We start from the raw sequence: 25,685 nt of genomic DNA on the forward strand, positions 1-25,685 counted from the left end.
TAAAGATATTATGAGCTTGCCCTCTATTATTTTACTGCATATATGAACATTGGATGTATATACACATTAACATTTGCTTACTCTTTGTATCTGTTATTATGTTATTATTCTTAGAGGATAGCCTTTTAATACTCTAGAAGGTGGAAACACCATGTGCTTATTTCTCTACATAACCCAACAACAACAGTATGCCCTTAATTCATACTGTACTTATGATTAGACTATTTGGAATATGTCAGCAAGAGAATCATCACTGTCACGGGAAGACTGTGTTCCCATGCTTCATATTTAGATCAATTTCCTTCAAGCCAGTTCTTTCATTTCCTGCTGCCCTCATTTGTCTTACTTCTTGACTCTATATGTCCCTGTCAAACAGAGAACAAAGCCAGTTTTGCTATCATGCAACAATAATATATTAATCAGCTAGGCCCATGACATAATCAAATCCTATACCTAAAGTAATTATCCTTAGAAATACATACTGTTAGAATAAAACAAATAATTAAAAAGAGAATTTATATTTAAAAATACTGCATTTTATCAGTCAGTAAGCATATATAGAAATGTTATTGTATTATTTTTATATGCAGCACGAGTACAGTGTGTTATAGTAGGATGCATATATTATATTTCTATATATATTATATTTCTAGCAAATACAAATTAAGAAACAGCATAGGAGTCCTATATATTTAAGCACACAAAGGAGCATTAGTAAGAGGCATATATATCTATTTTTATCACTCATATTTTTGGAATGAAAGACATAAATGGGGAAAAAAATGTGCATAAATAAGAACAAACATTTGCATCAGTGTAATTTTTTTTATTAAACAGTGATTACATTACATGACATTCCATTGTATTTTTTTTTTCAAATCTTATTTTTTATTGATTTTAAAAGAGAGGGGAAGGGGGGTACAGAATGGAAAAAATAAATAAATGGGGGAGGGAGGGGTACCAAGTTCAAAATAAAGCATATACATGTTGAAAACAATGAGTCATTTCTATATAACCTGTGAGATACATTTTGCATATCCAAAACTAATATAGGTAGAATAAGTAGAATAGGTAGAATATCCAAGAGATTAGTCAGAGTTCTTAGAGGTGGCTAGCAGAGACATTACTCTCAAGCTATTAAATTCCAAGTGTCAATCCAAGGTTTCCAAACCAAACTGTACTGAGGAATGGAATTAAGAAGGATACTCGTGATTTCTTCTAATTTCCTAGTATCTTCTACAAGATTACACCATTCAATTTCTAGTGGGGGAGTCGGTAGTTTCCATTTTTTGGGAATCATAGCAATAGCTGTGTGTAATAGGTGAAGGGTAAGCCTATCTGTTATCATGGAATTTCGTTTAGAGTCGTACTGAAAAAGTAACATATTAATATCAGAGTGATTCAATTTAGTGCCAGTTAAATTAGTAACCCGATTGCAAACTTTTCTCCAGTAGGGAATTATAACTGGGCATGTAAACCATATGTGCGTGTAAGATCCCACCTCTGATTTGCATCTCCAGCAATGTTCAGGTGTTCCTGGAAAAATTTTGTGTAACCATTCAGGAGTGTAATACTATCTATTCGTAATTTTATAAAGCATTTCCCTTACTCGTGAGGCTCTAGGAGTTTTATGCACATTGGTCATTATTCTCCTTCTAACCCCATTAGGGAAAGTTGTTCCAAGTTCTCGTTCCCAAGCTTCGAAATAATTTGAGTGAGATAAAGTTTTGTTTGATAGTAACATTCTATAAGTTGATGAGATAGGTCTATCTGGTGGTTTATTAAGATCTAATATGGTTTCCCATACTGTAGATTGGGGTTCTGCATGGTTGAGATGTAATGAATTGAAAAAGTTGTGTAGTTGGTAGTAGCACCAAGGGTCTCTTGGATGGGGGCCCCAGATTTTCTGGATAGCAGCTAGCTGGATCATTTTCCCCTAATTGAGAAAGTCGATCAGTCTAGTATTCCTGCCTCTAAATCGTCCCCATCTTGAAAAAGCTTTGGGGTCTAGGCTTGGGGGGAAATTTGGGTTTTGTATCAATGGTTGGATAGCTGGGAATTCTGACATCAGATTGAGCTTAGTTCTATGTTTGTACCAGAAAGCCAGCGTGGCGGATATTGCAGGATGGGATGAGACTTCTTTTGTTATGAGAGTAGGCCGAGACCATAGCAAGTTGCTTAAGGGAATGGAGGACATAGCTTGTTCAATTTCTATCCACTGTTTTCCTTCACTGTTCCTGTACCAATGGAGAGATCTTACTAAATGTATGGCGGTATAATATAGGTAGGCGTCAGGTAAAGCTAGCCCTCCCCTGATTTTGGGTAAGGTTAGTCTGTCAAATTTTCATCTAGGAGTTTTACTTTCCCAGATGAAGTCGTTGAATAAACATCTCACCTTGGAGAAAAACAATCCAGGTAACTTAATAGGTATGGTTTGTAGGAAATATAATATTTGGGGCATTACCGACATTTTGATTGCTTGGATCCTACCGAACCATGAAAGTCCTAAGGTCTTCCAATTGTTAAGTTGTGAGGACAGTTTATTAAGGAGAGGAGGGAAGTTAGCGAGATACATAGCTGCAGGGTCCGATGTAATTTGGACACCTAGATATTTTATCTTTCCCTGCCCCCATCGGAAGGGGAAATTCTGTTCTAGTGAAGTTTTTGTATTTAATGAGAGGTTAATATTCAGTGCTTCAGACCTGCTTAGATTGACTTTAAAGTTTGAAAAATTGCCAAATCTAGAGAGGAGAAGCATGAGATTGGGGAAGGACAGTAGGGGTTTGGTGATGACCATTAAAAGGTCGTCTGCAAAAGCAGGAATTTTATGTTCATTATAACGTACTATTTGACCTGTTATGTCCTTGTTCAGTCGAATGTGCGCAAGAACAGTTTCCATCACCATAACGAAGAGGATAGCGGGCAACCCTGTCTCGTATCGTCCCTAATGTGAATCAGAGGGGATAAACTGCCATTTACTCTGATTCTAGCCGTGGGATCATCATATAACGTGTTATCCTTTCCTTCTCTACCCGGAACAAAACCTGATTGGTCGGGGTTGATAAGTTGAGTAAGCATTTCTTTTAACCTATTCGCTAGAATTTTAGCATATATTTTGATGTCCACGTTAATAAGAGAAATGGGCCTGTAGCTAGCGCAACATTGCGCAACATTGCGCAACATTGTGGGTCTTTTCCTTGCTTGGGGATGACTGTGATATGGGCTTCCTTTGCTTGTGCAGGAAAGTTAGAGCTGTGGTCTATGTTGTTAAAATATTTCAGCATATATGGCATTAGTTCCTGGGAGAAAGCTTTATAGTAAAGGGAGTTATATCCATCTGGCCCCGGACTTTTATTGGTAGGAATAGGTTGAAGAGTATCTAGGATTTCTTTTTGAGAAATTGGTTCATCTAGTGATTGTCTCTGTGCTAGAGAGATCTTGGGCAAATTGGCCTCAGTGATAAATTTCGCTATTTCTAGCTGTTTGGAGGGAGGCGTATTCGAATCTTCTAGGCCATAAAGTGCTTGATAAAATTGCTGAAAGCAGCTGGCTATTTGTGGGGTGGAATGGCATAACTGTTGATTCCTATCCTTAATGGATGGGATAAATGAGTTAGGTTGTATCTTTTTCAGAATAGTCGAAAAGTATTTAGTACTTCTGTCCCCTAATTCATAGGTTCTCTGTTTGCAATGCAGATAAGCTTTGTAGGAGTACTGTTCTAATAATGATTTCAGTTGCATCCTCTTTCCCTCTAGTTGGGCATAAGTATCTATTGCTATTGTTTGCTTGTGGGACTGTTTTAGTTTGGCAATTTCAGCTAGAAGCCCCTGTACAGTACCTTCTCTCTCTTTTTTAATTTTGGAACACATAGCAATCAGCTGACCTCTTAACACACATTTATGGGATTCCCAAAGAATCGCTGGGTTAGTATCAGGTACGTTGTTTTCTAGGAAGAAGGTCTTTAACCATGTGCGTATCTGTTCCTTATTTTTATCGCTAAGGAGTATAGTACTACTCAATTTCCAGTTGAATTCTGGTTTGGTAGCATTTGGGAATTGAAAACTAATCAATACAGGGCCATGGTCCGAGAGGGTGCTTTGCACTAATTTAGCATCTTGACAATACTGTATCCATTTATGTGAGGTAAAAATGTAGTCGATTCATTTTTATCATCTTTTTCTTTTTTTTTTAAATCCCTCTATCTAAAATGTCATATATTGAATAACATCTATTGTTAAACAACTGAGAAATCTGTCCAGAGCAAGCCGAGTGGTAAACCAAAAATGATATACTTATCAGCGGTAACTGGTCTTAATGGGGAATTCCTCTGGGAGTGGAATTTCTGTCCCTTGAAGCAATGCCTTTCATTGATCTTGGTGTGTGTTTGGGCGTGTGGTGGGTCGACCATTCTCCCTGTCGGACGAAGTCAGGTGGCTGGGAGAGATCGCTTTCAACTGACCATCCAGGTAGATCCATCTGTGGAAGTTGCAACTTTTTTAGGAAAAATGGTGTGTCATCAGGAAGCCTGAGCGCAACTTGTGTTCCATCTTTTGAAGCCATCAGGGAAAATGGAAACCCCCATCTGTAGGAGATGTTCTTTTCTCTCAGAATATCAGTTAAAGGTTTCAGGGCTTTCCTTTTCATCAGGGTAGACCGGGATATATCTTGAAAGAGTTTGACGGTGGATTCTTCATAGGAGAGGTTGCTTACATCTTTAGCTTTCTGGAGAATCTCCTCCTTGAGCCTGAAACTATTTAGGCAGCATAGCACATCCCTTGGAGCATTTAAGGGGGCAGCTTTAGGTTTATAGACCCTATGGGCCCTTTCAATTTAAATTTCTGTGCCAATGTCTCTGGAGAGAATACCATTAAAGATTTGCCTCAATGCTAATGTTATTCCTCCTGCTTCTATTCTCATTGTCTTCCAGCTGTCGTTGCATTTCAGCTGTCGTTGCATTTCAGCTATCGTGCGAGCTTGAGAAATAATCTGAGCATGAAGAGATTTTTCATTCTGTAGGAATTTGCTTTGGTTACTTTCCAGATCATCTGTGCGAGTAGCCAGATTAATCATGTCTTTTTTGATATCCTGCAGCTCCTCTTTGAGCGAGCAAGTCATTTCCTGCACTATTGATTTCAATTCTGACCTGGAAGGTAGATTCGCCAGGTAGGAATGGATGTTAGGTTCTTCCTCACCGTCGCTCTCTTGATCCGAGGTATCATGCGCTGCCTCCTCATATCTCTCTGCATGATCGTGAGCCGCCGTCATCTTGGAAATTGAGCGTTCCGGCTTTTTTTTGCAAATAGTGGAGCTCGCTCCTGTTGGGACATCGATTGTCTTCACGCTGGAGAGCTCTCCTTAGTCGCTCTTAATTTCCCGGTTTTCCCCATGATTTCGGCTGTACAAAACGTCCAAACCGGTGTTCGCCTCACGAGCTACTGCTTCAAGCGGCCATTACTCTCAGCGCCAAGCCACGCCCCCGACATTCCATTGTATTTTTAACCTTAATGAAAGGTTAGGTAGTTTGGTGGTGCAAAGATCATTTTCAAATATTTCAATAAAACATTTTACTACAAACACTGCATGCTGGTGCAGCAACAGCATTTTCAATCTTTCTTCCATTGTTCGATGGGGGTCACATAATGCTTTTCAGGTTTCACAAATGGTACATTAAAGGGGCAGTTCACCTTTAAATTGACTTTTAGTAAGCTATAGAATGGCTAATTATTCTAAGCAATGTTTCAATGGGCCTTCATTTTTTCTTTTTTTATAGTTTTCAAATAATTGCCTTCTTCTTTTGCCTCTTTCTAGCTTTCACATTGGGGTCACTGACCCCATCTAACTAAAACTAATGCTCTGTAAGGCTACAAATGTATTGTTATTGCGACATATTATTACTCATTTTTCTATTCGGGCCCTCCCATATACATATCCCAGGCTCAAATCAATGCATGGTTGCTAGGGTAATTTGGACCCTATCAACCAGATTGCTGAATTTGCAAGCTGGAGAGCCCTCTCCTATTCATATCCCAAGCTCGAATCAATGCATGGTTGCTAGGATAATTTGGACCCTAGCAACCAGATTGCTGAAATTGCAAACTGGGGAGCTGCTGAATAAAAAGCTAAATAAGTCAAAACCACAAATAATAAAAAATGGAAACTAATTGCAAATTGTCTTTGAATATTACTGTCTACATCATACAAAAAGTTAATATAAAAGTGAACAGCTCCTTTAAATTTGAATAATGGTAACGTTAATTTTACGCATTTCACATTGTTATTCCTTTAACGACTTTAATTTAATTGCCACATTTATCAGTTTATCAATAACTTTTATAGATGCAGCTCGAAAACAAGTGTTGTACATTTTGAAATGCAAGAAATATACAAAATCTATTTCCTCTTATTCTTTAGGTCTTTAGAATAACTTTTTGAATCAAATAAATGTTGACATTTTCTCAGTGCTTAAAGTGCTCCTAGCTTGCTTGCAAGGTAATGTATAATTTCTATTTCTTGTTGAATTATCTGTAAGAAAGTGTTACATGTAATTCCTTGTTGGATTCAATTGTAAATGGCCCTACCTTCCTAATAGCACAGTGGTTTACTAAGTGTCTCTTCTATTTTGCATATAATATGTTTATTTTATGTCTTCTATTTATAATATATCATATGCCCTTTTTGAACAGTGTCTAGGCAGAAGCCAGGGGTTATTCTCTGTCTGTTATAATTACACTTTCCCAGTGGCTATACTGTATATATGTTTTCTTGTGATTGTCAACTAAATTTTTTGCTCAATTTGTGCTGTATTCTTTTTTTCATATAGATGGTCATAAATAGATTATCTGTATAGTGCAGTTGAGTGGAGAGCAGAATAGAGAGTAGTCTGGAACTCTATTTAATATCTAATGGGTAAGGACTGTCCAGAATTAGATTGATACGATAAAGGGTATTAATGCTGAAGTTCTATTTATTGAACTAGATCTCTGTTAGGGACTTAGGCAAAAGGAACAGTGGATGCCATTTTGCTAGAGATGTCTGTTTAGGGAGGGGTCTATTCTGTGTGAGACAGACTTGAAGAGTTCCAGTGCTTATATTAAGTGTAAAATGAGTTACCCCTTCCCTCAGAATGCAAAGTTAATCAAAGCGAATTGATGGTCCTACATGAACACATTATTTGGAGAACCTAACGTGGATGCATAAACAGGCAAGCAACCAGTGGTAGGTGTTTACACATTAAGGGGCAAATTTATCAAGGGTCAAAGTGAAAATTCGAAATAAAAAAATTTGGAATTTCAAACTATTTTTGTGTACTTCAAATATCGAATAGGCAAAAATTCGATTTGAATTTGAAAAAAATTAGACTATTAGAATATTGAAATTTATCATGTATTGTCTCTTTAAAACTTCAACTTTGACCATTCGCCATCTTAAACCTTCCAGGTTGCTGTTTTAGCCTGTGGGGGACCACCTAGAACCCATTTGGAGTAATTTGGTGGATTTTGAAAAATTGAAGATCTTTGGGGCAAATACTTTGTTTCAAATTCAATCGAATGCCCTAAAACTAAAATTTGAAAGATTTGAATACAACCTATTCACCCGAAGTTAAAAACTTAGATTTTTTGATAATTTTTCGTATGGTCTTTTTTTATTCTAATTTCGAAGTTATGGGATTTAAAAAAAACTCCCATTACTTCTAAATTTGACCCTTGATAAATCTGCCCCTTAATCAACACACCATGTATTATTATTACTGTGAACAAGTCCTAGTATGTGAATGAGAGTAGGGTATAGAATGGTATATTTTGGACATTGTAGTTCAAGTCACATGTTAAATTACAACATCATAACTTATAATATTTATATATATATATATATATATATATATTTATTATATATATTTTATTTTCTTATTTCTGATTGTTGCTGCAAAAACCTTATTTTGCAATATTGATCTTGATAAGTCATATACCTTAAACATTTCATCACAGCATGTCATAGGGCAAGGTTACATCTAGGGGCAGATTTATCAAGGGTCGAAGTGAATTCAAGGGAGTTTTCGAAGTAAAAAAATTTGAAATTCAAAGTAATTTTTTGGATACTTCTACCATCGAATAGGATACTACGACTTCGACTTAGATTCAAAGTAAAACTGTTTGAATATTCGACCATTCGATAATCGAAGTACTGTCTCTTTAAAAAAACTTCGACTTCAATACTTTGCCAACTTAAACCTGCCAAGACAAAAACCTGCCTATGGGAACTTCTAGAGCAGTTTTCTAATTTTTTTGAAGTTAAAGAAAAATCGGTTGATTGATGGATGAAATCCTTCGAATCATTGGATTTGAAGGATTTCATTGTTTGATCTAATGATTTTACTTCTACCGCAAAACGGTCAAATTCGGTAAAAAAAAACTTTGACTTTGATATTCGAAGTAAAGCCCATTCGATGGTCGAATTTCAAAGTGTTTATCACTTCGAAATTCGACCCTTGATAAATCTGCCCCTTGGTGTCACAAATTTGCGGTGAAGTCCCCCATTTTACCTCCGGCGAATAAATAAACAAATCTCCCTCGAAAATTCACCAGCTGCAAAATTTATATGACCGACTTTTCGGACACGCGTCCAAATTGGTTATGACAAGTTTAATTGTGAGAATTATTACTCCTTAAAAATTTGTAATCAAAGGATTATCTGTAAAAATGGGCTAATTGTTTGCAGTATTTAAGGCAATGTTTATATCAATCAGTTCACAGTATTCCCAACAGACCTGTGAAGTACAAACTAATAGACACAGCAAGGTGTTTCCATTCTGCAGAGACATATAAATAGTATTTGATATAGTAGTTGATATATAAATGCTATGAATCTGTTCTTTATCTTGTGCAATCCCAAAAGCAGGTCTAAAAGAGTTGGTCTCACGTACACAGCATTAAATAAACTGTAAAAATCAGGCAGCTAGCAAATACTATATTGAAAAAAAAATCTAGTTTGTTATACTTCAATTTGATTTGTTTGTGCTGTATTGTATCAGTAACTCAAATGGCCAACCTATTAACTGTTATATAGTGAGAGTCATTTGGTTTAGATGTGTCTTCTAAAACTTTTTAATTGTATCATGAGTTAATTCATCCTAATTGTAAATAATGATATTCAAGTCTGGCAGCCAGTAACTTAACTATCATTTTCCAGACCCATGATATGCACCCAGTATCACTCCACCCCTCCAGATGGGCCCAAGGGTGCATACACCCCCCCCCAACTACTGGTCTAAACTGCTGAATGGTCTTCTGCAAATTATTAAAGATACAGCTGCTGAGTTTGTTAGGTCATCTGATGATGTTTAAAAGAAGCAGATTTCAATGACCAGGATGGTACAGAATAGTTTCAAACAAGGTTTTGGAAACTCTGCTTTCATACCATGAAAATGTTCTTATTATTTAATTAGCTCAACTATGTTGTCTATTCCCCATTTTCTTATTAAAACAAAGTCCCATCCATTAATTTAACTAATTTATAAAAAAAAAAAAAAAAATTCTGCGACAATTGGAATTGTGTGACTTTTTTGTCCAGACTCCGTTGCAGACATCCTGGATGTATTTAAATGGACTTTATAGTGCTGTGTCATCTGCAAACAGCAATACATTGCTTAAATCTGCTCCAGCATACCAATAAAAACCCTACTCTAAGTAGAAAATACACATTTATCAACCACCCTCAAACTCCTTTAGTCCAATTTTCTATCCATGTAGATTAGTAACTACTAATGTATGGCATTACAGGGTACTTTGCTGAATAACAGCTACTCCAGAAAGCTTCTTTTCATCTATACATGCAGGCTGCTTAGTACCTGGGTGGGCTCTCTTTCACATGCAATAACAGTTGGCCAGCTTGAAGGAAATAATATTGCCATGACAACTGTGATTATTGTGCACTTTTTCTTATAAACAGCATGTTAATAGCAGTGTTACTATGTAAACAGATGTGCGTCTCAAGAAATCCAGTATAATTTAAATACCGTATTTTGCTTACCTATTCATATACAAATCTCTGCACTGTACAGATGAATAAGGTTTCATGTGGTCTTAACCTGGCATGTTGATAAGTAAAAATTTAATTTTCCAGTGCAAATAAGTGTGAAATTAACTACACAGAAATACATTCTTACAACAGTAGTCGCTTTATTGACTGCCTTCACCGAGAGTTTACAAAGCAATCTGTTTAAGAAGTCAGGTTAGTCAGACAGTAACCGCACAAAAAAAGATATTCATGCAAGACAGCTGAAGAGTAAATGATAATTAATGCCAATCCAAAAACAGGATAGAATAATATCAAGGTGCAAAAAATGTGTGGGCTGAGGTATAGAACAGAAAATTCATAAACATGTACCTACTATAAATCACTTTGTTCTAATAAGGGTTTAAGAGTTAACATATAAAAGTGTTCCAAAATAGGTCCAAAATGCTCTACATAGGGTTTTTCAGATCAGGAAACTTACATTTGGTTGTCTGCTAAAAATAATTTAAACATTAATAAACCCGGTAGGAATGTTTTGGCACCAATATGGAACTTTACCATCAAGTACAAGGTACTGTCTCATTATTACAAAGAAAAAGTAAATATTTGAAAAATGACAATTATTTACTTAAAAAGGGAGTCTATGGGAGATGACCTTCCAGCAATTCTGAGCTATGGGTTTCTGCATAAGTATTTGCTTTCGTTGCTTTTCCTTCAGCTTTGGCATTGGGTGGAGTTTCAGTTTCCTGAATTTTTTTTTTGACAAAATTTGTTCATCATTAGTGATGACCAAATATGTCCAGTTTTCCTTCACAAGAATTCTGTGAAAGAACAAAAATTTGCAATGGCCGATTTTTTCGCTGTGGCCGAAAACCTGACAAAAATGTTTTCTCATCAATATCCATCCACAGCTTTATTTACCTTTCCTAGCCCTTCCTGTCATTCCTCCATTTATTGCACCGTGATGCCTTTTTCTTAATGTTTATAAGTAAAATATACAAATATTAAAAGTTACCAAATAATTTAATGACTATTATACATATAATTACATTCTGAGGTGACTTCTTATATTTTAATATTTAAAACAGGGGATTCCTAATTTTTTTGAAATCTACAAGTGAGTCATGTGATACAAATTCTTTTTATAACCAATGATATCACTGAGCACTGTTTACAAAGATATCATTTGCAGAATAATCATGGATCTTGTGTATTATATGTTAATTATGACCACTTTTACATTAACAAAAATATCTGTTTATTGTTTATTTGAAAATGAATGAAATAACTGTATTGGAAACCGAATAATTATTGATAGATTCAAAAGGAAATGGAAATGAAAACCATAATAATTAAAAAATAACAACAATAAATAATATCTAGCAAAGCAGAACATTAATTAGATTACTTAAAATGATACAATTTAAGTTATAACAAGTGTATTTTGTTTACATAAGGAAATACAATCAAATCCCCAACTCTCCTTCTATTTTTGACAAATTAGCAGATCTGTCATGCTTTATGGCTTCTAGCTAAATTTTTAACAGAGCATTTCAACCACTGTGATTTGAAATACTATCTTTACATTACAGCGGGATTCTGAGACCTTAACAGGATTAATTAGTAGTGTAGGGCTGGGCCCACTGAGCAGGTCTCAGAGCAGTGGAAAGTGGCACATTTTAGGGCTATTCCACACGGGGAGATAGCCTTGCGTTTGCGGTCGCGGCGACAAAGCGCCGCGCCAGTCGCCGCGACCGGCGCAGGCGACAGTTTTGTATGGGCGCCTATGTAAAAACGCCTGTGCTAACCACACGAGGCGATGCGCTTTTCAACAGTCGCCTGAAAATGCCTCGCCAGGCTTTTTCAGGCGACTGTTGAAAAGCGCATCGCCTCGTGTGGTTAGCACAGGCGTTTTTACATAGGCGCCCATACAAAACTGTCGCCTGCGCCGGTCGCGGCGACTGGCGCGGCGCTTTGTCGCCGCGACCGCAAACGCAGGGCTATCTCCCCGTGTGGACTAGCCCTTAGTGTGTTTGTTGATTTGCTGATATGGTTGCTAGGTAGCATTGCTGCATCATTGTACTAGTGTCTCCATTTCCATTTGAAAAGCTCTGCGTTATAGTATTATGTATCTAAATTGAAATGGGTGGTTATTATTAAATTTTTTCTGCTATGTTAAAAACCTTGTGAACAAGAGTAGTAAAATTGGATAAAAATAAAAGTGTTAGGACCGAGAATTTTAGAGGAATTGAGACAAGGAGACCTGAAACCTGAGGTAGCCACTTTATGAATAAGCATAGCACATAGGGTTCCATTTGCATTCTTTTTTTTTTTTTTTTTTTTTAGCACTAAAAATAGTTTTTCTGTTTACTCCAAACCACAAAAAACTCTAATACAAAAGTTTGCTATCTAATAGCTATCATATAGAAGTCAATGGATGCTATCCTTATCCTATTGTACCATTTCTCTTTAATTTGGGTTTTAGATGATTTTTTTTTTTTGGGAGGGGGGGTTGGATTTCTCAACATTTTGATTTTAGTTGTTTTAGAGGTTTTTGAAACCACTGAAAAAACTCTTTTTCTCTAAAACCATAAATGCCATGTTATTAAAAGATCTGAATATAAAAAGCACGAACAAAAAAAAGTAGAACGTTCCAAATAAGACAACGAAAACCTTTAATTCCTCAAGTTTTTCATGCAAATACCCTGAAAACCTTAAAAACCTGAATTAAAGAAAAATGGCCCAATTGAATAAGGACAGCTCCCTTTGACTGTTATGACCTTGACAGCTTTTCGATGGCCAACTTTCGTATTAGAGTTTTTCATCATTTTAACATTTAATAAACAGAGTAATCAGAAAAATAAGCACACAATTTTTTAGCCCTAAAAATACCATTCAGAAAAACAAACAAAAAAATTAACTTTAGTAAATGGGCCTCTCGGTTGCAACATCCAAAAAAAAAGAATTATACCATAGTTTTAGCTTTAGTGGTGTTGAATTTTAGAATTATCCAATTATTTGCTTGGAGTGTGCAGCTAAGGGGCAGATTTTTCTAAATGTGAGATTAGAGTTTTTCACAGAAATTTTACCCACTTTCTTTTCATTCCTTAGGGATTTTAAAAGTGTATTTACCAATGGGTGAAAGTTAGAATTCGTCATTTGATAAATATGCTTCTACATACACCCTGCACATAGTGAAGGGGCTTGCAGAGTAGCATTGGGCCATCAGCAATTACTTGCTGGAACACATTGCCAGGGGTACAAAGGGGCACATCAGAGAGCAGTGACAGACGCAGCTCTGCTGAGTACTTGCCCCATTTGAACAGGCCCCATGATTTATTTAATGGGACAATGTGTGTATGAGCAACATCATACCATTGGTATTCTTGCTCATGTATATTTTGATCTACTGGTCTGCTGAAGGAGGGCAAAATGCCAAAGGGGCAGGAAGAGGAGAGGTTGCCTGATCAAGAGGATGAAGGGGAGGATAATTGGGTGCCTGCAGAAGAAGGGGAGCAGAGCCAGGTCACATATTCTAGTTATTGGTATTGGCTGGGACAGCACAGAACAGATTGAGTTGGGAGATGATGTACCAGATACAAAAGGCAGTTGGGAAGATGTTGTTTGGTAGCAATTTTTCTACATGGCTGTCGGTATACATAACCCCAGGGGGTGAACCTCCAGATAAATACCATAAAGATTGGAATGATTACTGTAGGGCCACCGTGCTGGACCCATGGTTAGGGTTGCCACCTGACCGATTTTTTACTGGCCTGGCTGGTAAAAAATAACTTGATCCCAGTATTTCTTTTCAAGAAACTTTATAAACCCCATATATACATACAGGGGTGGTCCATTATCCAGAAACCCATTATCCAGAAAGGTCCAAATTACTGGATGACTATCTCTCATGGCCTCCATTTTAATAAAATAATTAAAAACTTTAAAAATATTTAATTCTTCTCAGTACTTGCACTTGATCCCAACTAATTAATCCTTATTGGTGTCAAAACACTGTATATTATAGAATTACCTTTAGGACTGGAAACCGATCAAATGACACCGAGTGTGGTCTTTAGTCTCACTTAACTTTTTTTTTTCTCAAAAGTTATCACAAATACATTATTCATATCAACAGACAAATTAATGGAATAAATGCTTACTGGATGGATAGCTAAAATTGTATAATACATTTGGGGGAAGCATTAAATATTTGGATTTCTAAAAGAAATTTTGTGAATATTATAAAAATGTTACTGTCACAAATGTCCTTTAATATACATACATTTTGAGAGGTTGACAGGTTCCTGGAAGCATGCATTTCTGCAGCTAATATGCTTTATCTTGTTATACTTTTTCTCTGACTTAGCATTTCAAACAAGAATAGTGACAGATTTGAAAGCCTTGTTTATTTTTGAGGTGACTTTGAAATCAGGAGACCATCCGAGTAATTGTGTTTTTAAATCTGAATGTGCCTCGAATTCTAAACAATATTGATAAAATATTGCAGTGTTTACTCACAACAGGCCTTGACATGAATTCAGTCCCTTTTGTAAGAGACAGATGCATGTAATGCCACTGAACGAGAAGGCAATTAATTCTTTTGTTACTGCTCTGTTAATGAAATGTTCCTTTAGCCATACTGATAAGTTCAGTTTGCAGCAACTTGTGACATCAGTACCTGAAATAGTACATGGAGAGAGTTTTATTTTCAATAGTAAGTGTAAATTATATAGTATAATAATTATATATTAGTGTAGTAATATATACTATTTAAAGACATTAGGTTCCATTTATTACAAGGTGAGGATAAGGTCAACAAAAATTAGATGCCAAGTCCCAACAGTTGATGTGCACTATTGCCGGTGTAAGTACAGGTATGGGACCTGTTAACTAGAATGCTTGGGATCTTGTCTAGTAGAAAATCACTTAAACATTAAATACTCCCAATAAGCTGGGTTTGATTCTAATAAGGATGAATTATATCTTAGTTGGAATCAAGTACAAGGTACTATTTTATTATTACAGAGAGAAAGGAAATAATTTTTAAAAAATTGGATTTGGATAAAATTGAGTGTATGGGAGATGGCCTTTCCATTTTTCGTTGCTTTCTGAATATAGGGTTTTGGATAACATATCCCATATCTATGTAATATGCGTGTTGTGCACTACTGGATTCATTTTTTCATATGTGTTATTGCAAACTATATTGTTAATTTTTGTACAATTGCTTACTGATCTTTTCCAGTTTTTTTCTTTGCTGTCTATGAAAGGTAAAAAAAGGGTAACCCCCACCACTTTCTATATTCCCAAAGCATTTCTAGATAAAAAAAAGTTTTATAGATGGGACCTGTTATCTAGAATGCTCAGGACCTGAGGTTTTCTGGATAATGGATTTTTCTGTAGTTGGAGCTTACCTTTCGTCTACTAAAAAATCATGTAAACATTAAAGAAACCAAGAAGGTTGTTTAGTTTGATCAAGTACCTTACGTCTACTAGAAAATCATTTAAACATTAAATAAACCAAGATGGCTGTTTAGTTCGATCTCGGTCAGTGTACTTGTTTCGTTTGGACAAAGTACAAGCAGCTGTTTTATTATCACACAGAAAAGGGAAATCATTTTTAAAAAAAAGTAATTATTTGGCTAAAATGGAATCAATTGCAGATGGCCTTCAGAACTTTCTGGATAACAGGTTCCCAGATAACAGGTACCATACCTGTAGTTTTACATAGCCCTAATACTTATTATTGTAATGATTTGTATATTTTGATTACTAGCTCAGCATATTTTTACTGTTATTCTGCTTTACCCAATTTCATTTGACCTATTTTAATCCACAGCTATTTCTGCCCACTGCTAACTTTTCCCCAGACAAATGATCTGGAGTAACAGACTTCCAAATCTCTTGTTGCCACCTGCATGATGCCCACTTTTGTGACACTAGTTTTCACAGTTCACTCTGTCTGGATGACTGTACCCTTACCTAGGGAAGGTAAGAGGAGAAGTTGCCACATAATATTTTCATTTGCTTTCTCCTGCCTGGAACCATTATGATATCATAAAATACTTTAGTCTATTTATCATGATTAGAGATGTCGCGAACTGTTCGCCGGCGAACTTGTTCGCGTGAACATCGGGTGTTCGCGCTCGCCGGAAGTTCGCGAACGTCGCGCGACGTTCGCCATTTTGGGTTCGCCATTGTTGGCGCTTTTTTTTGCCCTCTCACCCCAGACCAGCAGGTACATGGCAGCCAATCAGGAAGCTCTCCCCTGGACCACTCCCCTTCCCTATAAAAACCGAAGCCCTGCAGCGTTTTTTCACTCTGCCTGTGTGTGCTGAAGAGATAGTGTAGGGAGAGAGCTGCTGCCTGTTAGTGATTTCAGGGACAGTTGAAAGTTTGCTGGCTAGTAATCGTTTTGATACTGCTCTGTTATTGGAGGGACAGAAGTCTGCAGGGTTTTGAGGGACATTTAAGCTTAGGTAGCTTTGCTGGCTAGTAATCTACCTTCTACTGCAGTGCTCTGTATGTAGCTGCTGTGGGCAGCTGTCCTGCTTCTGATCTCATCTGCTGACTGCTGCAATAACAGTTTTATTTATTTTTTTTGTTGTTTTACTACTACTACTACTACTACTATAAGAGCCCAGTGCTATTAGTCTAGCAGTGTTGGGGAGTGGGACTGGTGTGCTAATCTGCTGCTCCTAGTAGTTCAGCAGCACCAACTTTAATTTTTTTTTTTAATATTCATTTTTTTTTTATTTTACTTTTTTTTATTTTACTACCGCTGTAGTAGTGTATAAGTTGACCTTTTAGGCATTATTTGCCCTGTAGGCATTTTTTGCCCAGTGTGTTATTCAACCATCTAGCTGTGTGACCTTGTTCACATTCTGTCTAAATATCCATAATATTACCGTCTCCAGAAAAAACACCGGAGTGCCATAATATATTTTACGTAATCCGTATCCATCGCTGTAGTAGTGTATAAATTGACCTTTTAGGCATTATTTGCCCTGTAGGCATTTTTTGCCCAGTTTTTTTGGCCGCAGCCACTGAAGCACAGAGGCCAGAAAAAATATGCCATATAAATGCTGAAAATAGTCATTTTTTGCCATACGTTGACTCAACGTATATGGCAAAAAATGACTATTTTCAGCATTTATATGGCATATTTTTTCTGGCAACTGTGCTTCAGTGGCTGCGACCAAAAAAACTGGGCAAACAATGCCTACAAGGTCAACGTATGGCAAAAAATGACTATTTTCAGCATTTATATGGCATATTTTTTCTGGCAACTGTGCTTCAGTGGCTGCAACCAAAAAAACTGGGCAAACAATGTCTACAAGGTCAACGTATGGCGAAAAATTACTATTTTCAGCATTTATATGGCATATTTTTTCTGGCAACTGTGCTTCAGTGGCTGCGTCCAAAAAAACTGGGCAAACAATGCCTACAAGGTCAACGTATGGCAGTTGTTTAAAGAGAACAGTAGATTACTAGCCAGCAAAGCTACCTAAGCTAAAATGTCCCTCAAATCCCTGCAGACTTCTGTCCCTCCAATACAGAGCAGTATCAAGCAGATTACTAGCCAGCAAACTTACTATCATCTGTCCCTGAAATCACTAACAGCTCTCCCCCTACACTATCTCTTCCAAGCACACACAGGCAGATTTTTCAGATACATTTTTGCCCTTGATCCCCCTCTGGCATGCCACTGTCCAGGTCGTTGCACCCTTTAAACAACTTTAAAATCATTTTTCTGGCCAGAAATTTTTTTTTTAGATGTTAAAGTTCGCCTTCCCATTGAAGTCTATGGGGTTCGCGAACCGTTCGCGAACCGCTCGCATTTTTGCGCAAGTTCGCGAATATGTTCGCGAACTTTTTTTCCGACGTTCGCTACATCCCTAATCATGATGTATAAAGAGTGGAGTGAAACATTACCGGCTCATAGCAACCAATCAGATATTTGCTTTTGTTTTCTGGTGGCCATAGACGGAACAATTACGATATTTCTTGGAAAAGAAATACCCATGTGTAGAACGGAATCCTCAAATAAACAGGTAGAAACAATACAATTCTATCTGTATCTGATGATTCAGCATTAACAATGGCCGATGTTTGGGTGCCTTTAAAGGCACCTTATCAAAATTTTCCTTCCGGCCTGATCGATCGATATCCAAGTCTTCTGCCATTATCGGTTGGCTCTTTTCCCAACATACACGCAACGAATATCGTACGAAAATTATACACTATTACCTGTGCGTCTATGGTCACTTTAACTGAAAAATAATTGATGATTGGTTGCTCTGGTCAACATCACAAGTAATTCTTCATAAATAGGCTCCTAGCACACTATTACTCTGTATTGTTATATATTTTATGAGCTGAAGATCCAAAGGTCTAATTCCCTTTAAAACAAGTCACTTGTGACATATCATTCTTGAAGTGGTACAGAAAATTAACAATTATCCTATTTTTTTAACCTACCTGCAGACTTTCTGGTATGTGCAGTATTAAATCAGTTGTACTAAATCGAGACTTCAACAAGTTAGAGCCCACTCATACTGTCTGCCAGAAGCTGTTCAGGAGCCTCAAGGGTCCTTCATAAAGCACTGCCATATTTTAAAAATATCTGTTATTTAAAGGGATACTGTCATGGGAGAACATGTTTTTTTCAAAACACATCAGTTAATAGTGCTGCTCCAGCAGAATTCTGCACTGAAATCCATTTTTCAAAAGAGCAAACAGATTTTGTTAAATTTTGAAATCTGACATGGGGCTAGACATATTGTCAATTTCCCAGCTGCCTCCAGTCATGTGACTTGTGCTCTAATAAACTTCAATCACTCCTTACTTCTGTACTGCAAGTTAGAGTGATATCACCCCCTCCCCCCCCACCAGCAGCCTAACAACAGAACAATGGGAAGGTAACGAGATAGCAGCTCGCTAACACAAGATAACAGCTCCCTGGTAGATCTAAGAACAGCACTTAATAGTAAAAGCCAAGTCCCACTGAGACTGATTTAGTTACAGGAGAAATAACAGACTGCCAAAAAGTAATTCCATTCTAAAGTGCAGGCACAAGTCACATGACTGGAGCAGCTGGGAAACTGAAAAAATGTCTAGCCCCATGTCAGATTTCAAAATTGAATATAAAAAATTTGGTTTGCTCTTTTGAGAAATGGATTTCAGTGCACAATTCTGCTGGAGCAGCACTATTAACTGATGTGTTTTGGAAAAAAACATGTTTTTCCATGACAGTATCCCTTTAAAGGAGAAGGAAAGGTTAAAACTAAGTAAGCCTTATCAGAAAGGTCCATCTAAATATACCAGTAAACCCCAAAGTAATGTTGCTCTGAGTCCCCTGTCAAAAGAAACACTGCGTTTCTTTCCTTCTATTGTGTACACATGGGCTTCTGTATCAGACTTCCTGCCTTCAGCTTAAACCTCATTGCCCTGGGCAAGAGCATGCTCAGTTTGCTCCTCTTCCCCTACCCCTCCCTTCTCTACTGTAATCTGAGCCCAGAGCAGGGAGAGACTCAGGCAGGAAGTGATGTCACACCACATTAATACTGCAGCTCCTATCCTAAACAAACAGAGAGTTTCTAGAGCTTTTTACTCAGGTATGGTAAAACATTCTACAGAATAAATATAGCATTCTAGCTTGCACTATTGCAGCTAATCTATTGGCAATAAAATGCCTCCGTAGCTTTCCTTCTCCTTTAAGTATTCTTATGTAATAAATAAACATGCGCCGCATATACCAATACTTAATGGAAAATCTAGTACAAGTATGGGATCCAAATATTCATACAGACTTTGCATGGTGGCTACTCTGATTTGCATATTGTATTTAAAGTTATTGGTCTTAACGGCCATCTTCTTCTGCATTGAACACACACACACACACACCCCCCATGGGTAGTTGTCTAATGGACAGAAATCTAATCAATTAAACAAAAGCAGTGTCATTCTATAGCCCTTGTACATTCCACTAACTATTCTGTTTTATTTTCTTAGAATAAAATGTAAGTCCAATACTATCTATGGGAATTGCATTTAGAATTTTATGATATGGTGTAATCAACATTTGGGATATAGTACACAGTCTTTATTTTTATTGCCAATATAATACATGAGCAGGATGTTCTAGTTCCCTTCTGAATACTTCAGATACCTTATTTCACTTGGGGAAATAATCTCAAATAACTGCTTTCCCAACAAAAATATGGATACAAACCAAACACTTGTTTTCACATATCATTTTGCAAAATTCAGGTATACAGAGACGTCATAAAAAGTACTGGAAAAATATGCCATCTCTGGAGACTAAACTACAAATTCTCAGTTACTTTAAGCACTTAAAAATAAAGAAAATGAGAGAAGAAAATTTTATATGTTCTGAATGCAATTGTTGCACATTTTCAGAACATTCTACAGAAAGAAAAATATATTAACATGTATTTATATAGCGCCAACATATTGCGTAGCACTGTAAAGTAAATGTGATTATACAACTAAATCACATGAATTATATACATAGAACATATGGAGTTACTTACATCACAATCAATACTGGTACAAAAGGTGAGGAAGGCCCTATGCATAGGCATACAGTCTAAAGGGAAGGGAGTAATACACAAGGTGTGGGAGTGGGCAAGATCGAATTAAGTGGGTGAGAAATGTGGTACTGTATGTGGTATTGCATTTGGTAGTTAAGCAGAGTGAGGGTAGGCTTCTCGAAAGAAGTGCATTTTAAGAGATTTCTTTAAAGCAGAAAGGTTGGGAGAAAGTCGGACAGACCGTGGGAGAGAGTTCCAGAGGAGGGGTGCAGCCCTTGCAAAGTCTTGAATGCGAGCATGTGAGGAGGTAATGAGAGAAGAGTTGAGTAGCAGGTCAGAAGAGGAGCGTAGTAAAAGGTTGGGTGAATATATAGAGATGAGTTCAGAGATGTAGGGTGGGGCAGAGTTATGAAGTGCTTTGAATGTCAGGGTCATTAATTTGAATTTGATTCTAAAAGGTAACGGAAGCCAGTGCAGGGATTGACAGAATGGGATGGCAGAGGAGGAGGCGGTTGCTGAGGTGTATGAGCCTCACAGTAGTGTTCATTATGGACTGGAGAGGTGACAGTCTCTTGAGGGGAAGGCCAATTAAAAGAGAGTTACAGTAGTCTAGACATGATATGACGAGAGAGTGAATAAGAATTTTGGCAGCATCTTGGGTGATAAATGATCGTGTATTGTATATGTTCCTTAGGTGGAAGTGACATGATTTAATAAGTGACGGGATATGAGGAGTGAATGACAGGGCAGAATCTAGGATAACCCCAAGGCACTGGGCCTGGGGAGAGGGGATAGTGGAATTGTTAGCTATGATGGATACTTCCAGGATGTTACTGGTGTTAGTTGGAGGAAAGAGAACCATTTCAGTTTTAGAGAGGTTTAATTTAAGGTATCGTTGCGACATCCTGGTAGAGATAGCAGACAGGCAGGAGGAGACGCGAGTTAGGAGTTCTGGGTTGAGATCAGGAGATGAAAGATAAATCTGAGTATCGTCAGCATAGAGATGGTAGTGGAAACCATATGAGTTGATTAATTTACCGAGGGAGAAAGTATAGAGGAAGAATCATAATTGTCCCAGGACAGAGCCTTGAGGAACCCCAACAGAAAGAGGTAGGGGAGAAGATGCTACACTGTTGTAGGAGACATTAAAGGAACGATTGGTGATGTAAGAAGAGAACCAGGACAGGGCTGTGTCATGAAGGCCAAGCGAATGGAGGGACTTGAGGAGGAGAGGGTGATCTACGGTGTCAAATGCAGCTGAGAGATCAAGCAGTATTAGTAATGAGAAATGATTGTTGGCTTTAGCGGTTAAAAGATCATTAGTTAGTCAAGTCAGGGCAGTTTCAGTGGAGTGTTGTGGCTTAAAACGAGATTGTAGGGGGTCCAGCAGGTTATTGTCAGAGAGGAGTGAGGATAGTCGGTTGTAGACTATACAATATAGGTTGTAGGTATATAGAAACAAAATACATACAAAAAAGGTATTTGCAAAGTTTATTATAGAGCTCGTAAGTACATTATTTTAAATGCCTGATTACATATGGTTAGAAAAGTGCAGATATATTAGCATTTAAAGGAAGGTACTTCAAATATAATTATTACATACCCAAGGGGTTAATTGGCTCAATAACTGCAGAAGCCAAAAGGATAAAATACATATTTAAGTCAAATGAATAATAGTTACTAATGTTAACTGTGGTTTTGAAACATTACTGGAAAGTTCTAAATGGGTGATGGTTAGGAGGTAGGGATGTAGCGAACTGTTCGCCGGCGAACTAGTTCGCGCGAACTTCGACTGTTCGCGTCCGCCGCAAGTTCGCGAACGTCGCGCGACGTTCGCCAATAGGCGTTCGCGTCAAAATCGGTCGCCCATTCGACCATTCGATCGCTAAAATCGAACGATTTTCGTTCGATTCGAACGAAAATCGTTCGATCGAACGATTAAAATCCTTCGATCGTTCGAATCGAACGATTTTCGGATGATCGAAGTTCGCGAACAGTTCGCGAACAGTTCGCAAATTATGCCGGTGTTCGCGAACGGCGTTCGCGAACACATCGGCGGCGGTTCGCTACATCCCTATTAGGAGGGCACTCCCAGAAGGTCCTGAAATACAGCAAACTATTTCACATAAATTTCATTTTTTACAGCATTTTTCAGTGTAATACAATAACTTGTGACTGTGATAACTATGAAGCATGAATCCAGTCTTTAAGGAATTGGGTATGGCAAGCATTTCAGATTTTGATAAAAGGCCGCATGGCCTGAAACGTTGCGGTGATGCCCACAAAAGCATAAATAAAGGCTTTTTAAATACTTCAAGAGTCGATGGTGCTGTTCTACTTCGCATTAGATAAGTAGTTTTGCACAAACTAAAAACAAAAACACTTGTCAGTTGTATTTAAAATAAATATTTAAAATAAAATTAAAAGAAGTTCATATTGCATGCAATTAGTGATTATTCTTAATACAAAAATCATTTTTTTTTTTAAATATATGGACAATATAATGTATGGAAAGCATGTCATCTAGACGTTTACAAAAATACTTTATGGAATAATTTTATAAAAGCACTGATGTCCTTCACATTGCAACTCAAATGGTTTATTTTGCATTCATATCCCCTGCATAATTCCTAGGCTTGGCAACGGGTCCAGCAGGGCCTGAAACATTGCCTTTGATTGTATGGTGTATGAGCTAATAAATTAAATTTTTTGCACTTTCCAGAACTTCACTGAGCACCATTACTTACATGATTATTACCCCAAATAGAGTGGGAGTGTTTTTTTGTAGAAGTACCTGAGACCCCCAAAGCAGGGCCAGTTCAAGGCCATGGTGGGTCCTAGGCAAAGATCTGACAGACGGGCTCCAATTATCCTGCCGTGTGTAGTACAGGAAAAAAATTTGAGCACAGTATAATGACTGTAGAATTCACCAACGAGCAATCCATTAATTCAAGACTAGCCAGTATGATCACTAAAAAGTGGCCTACTAACAGAGACATACCAGTAAGTCCACTAAAATATAGTCAATGAGCACTCCATTAACTCCAGACATGCCAGTAAGATCGATGGATAGATTGAAAGCATTACCTACACTTGCAGTAGCAGAATATGAGTAGCAAAATTTCCTTCTTTTCCTGTGTTCATATGCTGCTTGGCACGCTCTGTCTCTCTGCCTGCCTAGCTTGCTTTTACCCCATTGAAAAATCCAAGATAGAGCATCTTGGCTTTTCTTTGAAGAGCAAGGAGAAAGCACAGAAGAACCAAAGAGTCAATGCAGCTGGGGGAGGAAGACAGCAGCATCAGCATGGGGAGTAGGACTATGAGAGAGAAGGGATTTTTTTTTAAGATTATACATAGTGGCACAGTGGGTCCCCCAGATCAGTTAACCCTGGGCAGATGTCCCCTTTGCTCCTTTAATAAAGTGGTCCTGCCCCAAAGGCTACAAAGGTGGGTAGAGAAGTCCATGCTTACATTATCATATTGCATGCAACAGTCATGTCAAGAACATCCATTATATTTCTTATTATGCCACTGCCACCATGCAGAATATGCACACTATTCAGAAGTATAGGGTGCCTGGTGGGGGTGCAGAGTTAAATAAATGTTAGTATATCTTTACGAAACACATCCCATGTGGTGGTAGGTGATTAAAGCATATGGGGTGGAGTGAAATTATTTGCCCTAGGTAAGTTAACTTCTCTTAATGCTAGAATATATTTGAAATATTTCTTAAAAGAGCATCTATACTCAACACTAGCACATTAAATAGGGATGGACATATCATCTTTTTCTTCTGACCTTTTTTATGTCACAATATTGTGTTGTACAGTATTTCAATTTTTTTTTTAGTTTTGACCATAAATCAGTCAAATCAAAAGCTTCACTTGGAATAACACATACTTTGTTTAAAAAAAAAAGTGTAAGATATACAAAAAGTGTCTAAAGAAGCTTCAAGACAGAATATAAGAAGTGTATAATAGCAGATGTTGGGAGTTGATTGTATGCTTTAGTAGACACGGAATGCTATATATTTCACTGGTTCATACTGTAGACTCCATACTTCTTACATTCTGGCCACGAGGCAAAACAATATTTTGTGCTTTCTTTTAAATCCTACAAATACAAGCACCAGTGGAAGGTTATAAAGGAGAAAGTGCTTTCTGTTTGATAGCAACTAGACAATGATACAAACCAAGGAATTTGTTTCAGCTTTTTCAAAGCCTAAAATGTGGTTTTGGTGTGAGCAATTTGTTAGCTAAATGGCTCCGTGAAGTAATTCTAAAGACATTGAATTTCCAATAAAGGCAGCATAACACTCAAGGCCTTTTCACAAGATATATTAAAATACAAACGTCAATATCTATTCTGTCGTAAATTCCTTTATACATGTAGTTTGAACATTTATTCAATCTTCAAACCTGCATTCTTCCTGAAGTGCTCGGATATATTAAAAAAGCGAAATTATTCTGTTCCTCAGTTCATTTTTAGTATATAAGACCAAACTGGGTTGTGATGCTTGACAGATATATGACTCTTTGAAGAGATATATTTCAGAGATGGCAGTATAATAGGCATTTTAATCTTGAATCCACAAGAAGTCCACATAAAGTAAACTGTTTCTATGATGTTCACTAGTTTAAAGTAGTATTGCATTACGTCAAAGTCTGTATTATATAAAACAGTCTACATAGTTAAGAAAAAAAAAAAGTAAGATATTTTGTTACAAAACACCAGGCACAAAAAAATGCATGGAACGTCTGGGAGTGTTACAATGCAATGCATTTAGTATTGTCTGCCCCTGGCACCACTTAGGGACACAATTATCATGTTCATTTAATTTTATGTATCTATGATTTCACACTCCTGCATTTTTGTGTACAATTTATCAATCACAAAACAAGGTGCATACAGTTCATCAGTTTCACACGGTATAAATAATGATTTTAACTGGGTTGTTGTACTATTCAATGCTGGTCAGAAAGCTCCTGAATGTTAGATACACTTTTAATGGTCATAAGGCTATTGCAGCAATCAATTACGGAGTGCAGAGACGTGCAAACTGGATTGGGGGATGGAAGATTTAAATTATAAGCATAGACAATATCAACGATGGAG

The sequence above is a fragment of the Xenopus laevis genome, chromosome 4L (assembly GCF_017654675.1).
Source record: "Xenopus laevis strain J_2021 chromosome 4L, Xenopus_laevis_v10.1, whole genome shotgun sequence".
Taxonomy (NCBI): Eukaryota; Metazoa; Chordata; class Amphibia; order Anura; family Pipidae; genus Xenopus; species Xenopus laevis.